Source organism: Acartia tonsa, chromosome 4, assembly GCF_053477335.1.
Source record: "Acartia tonsa isolate MP-2025a chromosome 4, ASM5347733v1, whole genome shotgun sequence".
Lineage (NCBI taxonomy): Eukaryota > Metazoa > Arthropoda > Copepoda > Calanoida > Acartiidae > Acartia > Acartia tonsa.
Window position 1 is genome coordinate 25,203,075 of NC_137263.1, and position 6,371 is coordinate 25,209,445.

Here is a 6,371-nt window from a genome sequence, read left to right on the forward strand (position 1 = left end):
TTCTTTTTGAATAGGTTACATAAATATAAAAGCACGAACTATAATGCCCATACCATAATTAGTGCAGCCTACAGACAATATATAACACACACATTGTAATGTCTCCGTCCTAGTAAGAAAAGGAAATAAACTAAATCCTTTTTGCAATTAAGCAGATAAGTGAAATTAAATGGGCATCCTAAAATTAAATTTGTTAGTGTTTATTTATTGTCAATGCAATTATCAAACTTTAATCGACTAAACAAATTTTCTACCCTCACTATTGAATTGTATTCTAATGTTCTTTTTAAAGGCGATTCTTTTTATAATTAGTGTCGGTCTCTAAGTCCGGTATGGCTAGCACAATGTTATAAGCGAAACATCTCTATAATAAAACAGAAATAATTTGAGTATGTCCTTAAACATCGATAGTATTTACATACAATTAGACTTTTAAATTTATATTCGGCTTATTAAGTCCTGACACTCTACAAATATTAATACTCGATCGATCTACCATCTGGTTTTTAGAGCTTTGCTTTTATGGATGTTGCCTTTTATGTTTTCGTAATTTTTATGTTGCAACGCCTCTTATTAATATGGTTGCCCTAATAATAAAAACAGAATGGCGAAGTTTTAGATGTGAATATTATCTGATCATATTATGGCATTTTTGTTGAGCTACTTATTCTTTCTATTTTTTCCACTTGTATAAGGTTTTTCTATAATTATGTATTCATGAAAGATTAAAGATTTAGTTAATAAGATTAGAGTAAATCCAGTTTAATAAACTAAGTTTAAAAACCTTATTGTTCATTGAGATGTTTAGGTTGAATAGTCTAATCTTTAAATAACTGTTATCTAGTATTGTAGGTCATTATTTAATACCTAAATACTTATTCTTATTGCTTTGCATACAGTCAACTGAACATAGAATTGCACCCATCGGAATGTGCAATGGTGCATATTTAACACAAAATTTCATTTTAAAATTTGTTAGTAACGAAGCTACTCTATAATTTACTTTGTCTGTCAGTCAGTCCGTAACGCTATGGGGGAAACGTGATTTTCTCGGCTCCTATTCAAGATAGACAGCTGAAATTTTTAGTGAAGATTCCCATTAAATATGCCCATCTAATATATTCATTGTTTTGTCCGTCTGTCTGTTATTTGGGGTGCTTGATCGATTCCTAGATTTTTACGTTTACGTGATTTTCTCAACCATTTTTCAAGATAGAGGGCTGAGGGATTAATCAATTTTACATTCTACATATTTTCACCAAGTTTTATTAAGATTTATCTATAAATTGGGGTGCTAGATCGATTCCTAGATTTTTAGGGTTTCTTGAATTTATCTATTCCTATTCAGGATTGACAGCTGAAATTATCAGGGGGATTGAATATGCTCATATTCTTAATTTTTTCATCAAGTTTCATTAAGATTTGTCTATTAATTGCGGTGCTAGATCGATTACTAGATTTTTAAGCTTTCATGATTTTTAAGGTTGCGTGGTTTTAAAGGTTTCCTGATTTTTCTACTTTATAAAGTTTAATGTTTATTGTATGACACTGCTCTATACTAAACTTTTTCCCGATATCCCTTCATCATTTTTGAGCTTCGCTACTTATGGATGTTGTCATCCTTGTAAATGTGTTAATCATCTTTAAAACTTATATTTTATACAGTATATGAATGCCCAATCTGCATCAACATCTTTTGTAACAGAAATACAAATTTTAAAATAATATAGATAGATAGATAGAAATTAAAGAAAGATAGCAAATTAAATACATACATTTATTGGGAAATAATTGTTGAACTTGATGTCTTAAGTTTTTTACCATAGTTTGCTTGATATAGCTGATGTTTTATGTTACAAAACTATAACAAAAGGTCTCTAGAACCAACATCAAATAATATAATAACACAGACTTGAAAAGACTTGTTGTCTGAAAAAATGAATAAAGCTTCAATGATATTTATGTGCATTTATATTGTATTTATCTTGCATAATTTATCTTGCATAAATAAATATGTAAATACCTAGCTAACTCAATTCATCTTTTCATAATTTAAATAAACAAGAACATTTATGTCCATTAGTACCGCAGTAAAATCAAGATAACAACAATAAAAAGATAAGCAATTGTGTCTTAGTAATAATCGATAAACAAGAAAAATCTTTTAGCATAAACTTACTTTTTAGGAGCAAAAGTAGAATACTAAGGTTGAATCAACTACCCCCATCCAAGGGAGAGGGATATGATTTATGGGAAAAGGTTTGTAATACAATTTATGGGAAAGGGTTTGTAATACTTGATACTTGAACACATCCTTTTCATATACAGTAGATGCGCTAATAATTACTCCTAAAAAGATTTTGAAAAAATACTGATCAATAATGAATAATATATCCATGAATTAAATTTGAATAAAGGAATATATAAAATATATAAAGAAAAAATATAAATCTGGGAAAACGCAGGATGAAGTTTGAGGGGCCTTTTTCGGAACAAAGAGTATCATTTTACTTACTTTAGATATTAATTGCTTCCTTAATTCATGAAACATTGATTAGCAAGTTGTTATAATTTATCAGCATTTCGGATGACATAATCTAGGTATTGAATAGGTAGTGCTGTGTAAGCCTCATGACTAATTGCTGCTGGCTAAGCCCAAGCTTCTTTTAACAAGTTGTATTTTTTTTAAATTTCCTGCTAAGGCATACAAAAATAAAAAAGTTTTTGTTTTTATGATAGTAAGGCATGTGTTTTTTAGCTAACTTTTAACTTTGGGGACGCAGCAGCTCGTAGCCCGTCCAGCTTTCAACCCAAACAGCTGATGGCAGCTTGTAGAAAGAAGTTGCCATGACTGCTTAGTGCTAAAATAGCAGCTGGCAATCAGTTTTGTACAGATTCTCTGATTGTAAAACATCTATATAACTAGAATATGTCTGCATTTGCTCCGACATATTTTTAAAAGCGAAGCTTTTCTATAATTAGGGTCGGTCCGTCCGTCCGTCCGTACGTCCGTACGTCCGTCCGTCCGTCCGTAACGGATAGCTTTTTCCGTTAATTTAGGCATGTTAGAATTGTCCTATCGATTTCAAATTTTGCATGGTGATTCCTTTAGTAATTAGGTACGATTTAGAAAGCGTAGCAACTCTATAATCATTATCAAAATGTCCGTACGTCCATTTTAAACATGTTGATTATTTTACTTTTTTAACAACACATTTTAATGTGATCTAATCATCGGATTGATCTGATTTTTGGTATATTGATTCCTGGGACAACAAAGTATAATGTATTAAGCGAAGCAACTCTATAATCAAGTCCTAAAAATGTAAGTATGTCCATAAAAATTTTCCTGTATCAAGCAGTTTTTCAACAAATTTACTTACAATTTTGCTTTGACTCTTATAAATTTATATTATGATAATTAAGTTCTAACACTATACAAGTGTTAATGTCCGTTTGTCCTACCGTTTAAGTGCTTCGCTTTTATGGATGTTGTCATCCTTGTTCTTCTGTGCTTCATACACACTACTAAAATACAAACACATTTTTTGCACGAGATGAGTCATGGAGTTTTACACTTATTTTTTTTTATTGAACATCTAAACGGTATCACGTTACATTATTCTTTTTCTTTAAATTTTGTCCGCCTTCAAATAATTGTCCTTGTTTAAAGATTTGTACCAAACATAGACAAACAATAAGACAGTTCCTTACTAAAGTGGTCCATTTAGATTTAAAACAATACAAAAATTCGCCTTAAATCAATAACAGTAAAATTTTAGGAAAAGAGATATGACACCATAAAAACAACTAATATGCCTCCATGTTATCTTATTTATTGGAAGTCTTCAAAATAGTTGAACATTTTTTTGTCCATTTTATATTACAAAGTTATCCAGTATAGATAAAATATAAGAATAAAATTGTTCGTGTATCCAAAAAGATCACAGGAACAGCTGCCCTTAAAAATTTTACAGATATATAGCAGACAATAGAGGTATAGTATAGATGTATTAACAGATTACTAAATGCTTCCCATTTGCAAGGACCTAAAATTCTGCAGACGAGAAATAATTTTATTAAACTTTGCTTTCTAATTTCAGCGATTTAATGCTTTCATTTGCTGTTTGCAAAAATAAAGGGACAAATTTTGTAAGAAATTGTCATTTCTGTCTAAACAATTGTGAAGTTTTTCAAACTGCCATTATCAATTTCTCACAAGTAGTCTCCTGACTATAAAATTATATTCATAATCATCTTTTCCGATTTACACTATTGCATTATTAAACCTAGTTATTTGTGATTAACATGACATTATTCTATTGATGTGAATACTTTCTTGCAAATCATAAATATCAAGTTTTTAGTGACATCTAGCGACAAATATAGAACTAATATATTGCAGATGTTTCCAAATTTAATTTTGCCTGAATTTTCGTTGTTTTCAATTATTTTTTTTGTAAATAGTTGAGCTCTCCCTTACAGGTGGTGGCAAATTAACTAAGTCCTTAATTTAAGTAATTGGGTTATTGTCAGTTTTATTAGATCAATAGATAATTATCAAAATATTTTTCAACAAATAAACAGTATTTAGACAAGGCAAAACGAATTTAACTAGAAAAAAATGCAGATATTATTTTAGCTCATACATAGACGTCCAAGTAAAGGGGTGTTTAGACTTTGAATCCTCTTATTTTACACCCCTAAAATTTTAAAAAATACTTTAGACTACTCCTCTTGAACCTATAGAACCCCTCAATTTACCCCCATGCAAAGTAAAAAGCTTGGGCGTTCTTGTGTTAACATTAGTTTACAATTTGCTTTTTGTTCTTTTGCTAGCACCCGGCTGTATTTACATTTTTGAAAAATTTAGCTGATCTCAAAGACCCAAACCAAAATCGGTAGAAGGCCTTCGAAAAGGGGGTGATTGTTACATATACTATTTATTGCTCTATATATATTACTTTCATTGGCAGACTTACTTTTTTTTTGGCAATTATCAACATATTTTTAAGGAGGTTTTAGAAAGATGAATATTTTACTCAAAAAAGGAATAAGTCTAGTAAAAAACCTTGATTTTAATCGATCTAATTCTTTTTCTTTCATTAAATATCCCTTTCCTTTACAAATTCATGAAAATAAACACATTACATGAAAAAGTAATTGTTTTTTTTTTGTGGTCTAAAAGTATTTACCCTTAAGGGAAAAATATTTGAAATTTTAGAAAAAAAAGTATCAAATAATTATGTTTTATAAATAAATGTTTAATTGAATAGAAGATTAATGTCTGATTTCTTTATCCCTGCATTAAAAATTGATAAATCAAATAAGGTTTTTGAACATAAATTGTTCATACAGCCAAAAATATTATTAACACTTCGCGCATTTGATTAGGTACGTAAATATCCACTATTCTCTCCCCCCCCCCTGAAAATGTTATAATTCTCCACTTTGATATGGCCCTAGGGGCGCAGCAGATAGTTAATAATAGTAGATAAGAATAAAAAATTAACATGTATTAAATTATATCACTCATTGGAACATGACACATGCAATAATTAATAAGACATTTTTTTACGTATTCTTTAGTTTGCTGTAAAAAGCTAATCTACATTTAGGATCAGTATGCAAGTTGTATGCTTGTCTTATAAATAAATCAATTTATGTACTAAAAATATCCGAATAGTACACTCATACACACACCCAACATGAAGAGAAAAAGAGAGTAAAATTTAGTGATTGCAGCTGAGTGTTGGTGTTAGTACATCACTATACGTCGCGGCTAATTCAGACTTCTGTAAGCTAGCTGCTGAATGAGACTGAGGCTGCAAAGCCATAAATATAGAGGTAACACTATGCTCTACATAAAGAGGAAAACCAATTTATTTGGATAATTATACTTTTATATCATTCAAACCAAAAATAAAGAAAAAAACACATAACATCTATACAAACTAAAATCATTAAAATTATCAATGAAATAAATAAAATCTCCAAGTTATATTGCACAAATCATTTGATGAAAACTAAAGTCGTGGTAATCTTCCAAATTTTTAACCAACAGTGTTTTTCTTGAGCGTAGATTCTCACCAAAAATGCCTTTTCGCCTTGTGATATTTTCTAATTATCATAAAGGGCAAACTCCTGTATTTTAAACTGAAGAAATTCCCCCAACCAAACAAATTTCTTAAAGTACATTAGATTAACCGACCTCCCCTCCAGCATAAAAAAAAAATTAAAACCCCTTACAGAAAAACTTTTTTACAGAACAATTTCTGAAATATTTTATTTTCCGTATTTAATTATAAAAGAAATATAAATAAATTAATTTTATTTAAAGATCTATGGATATTTTTCTTCTAGTTTTATAT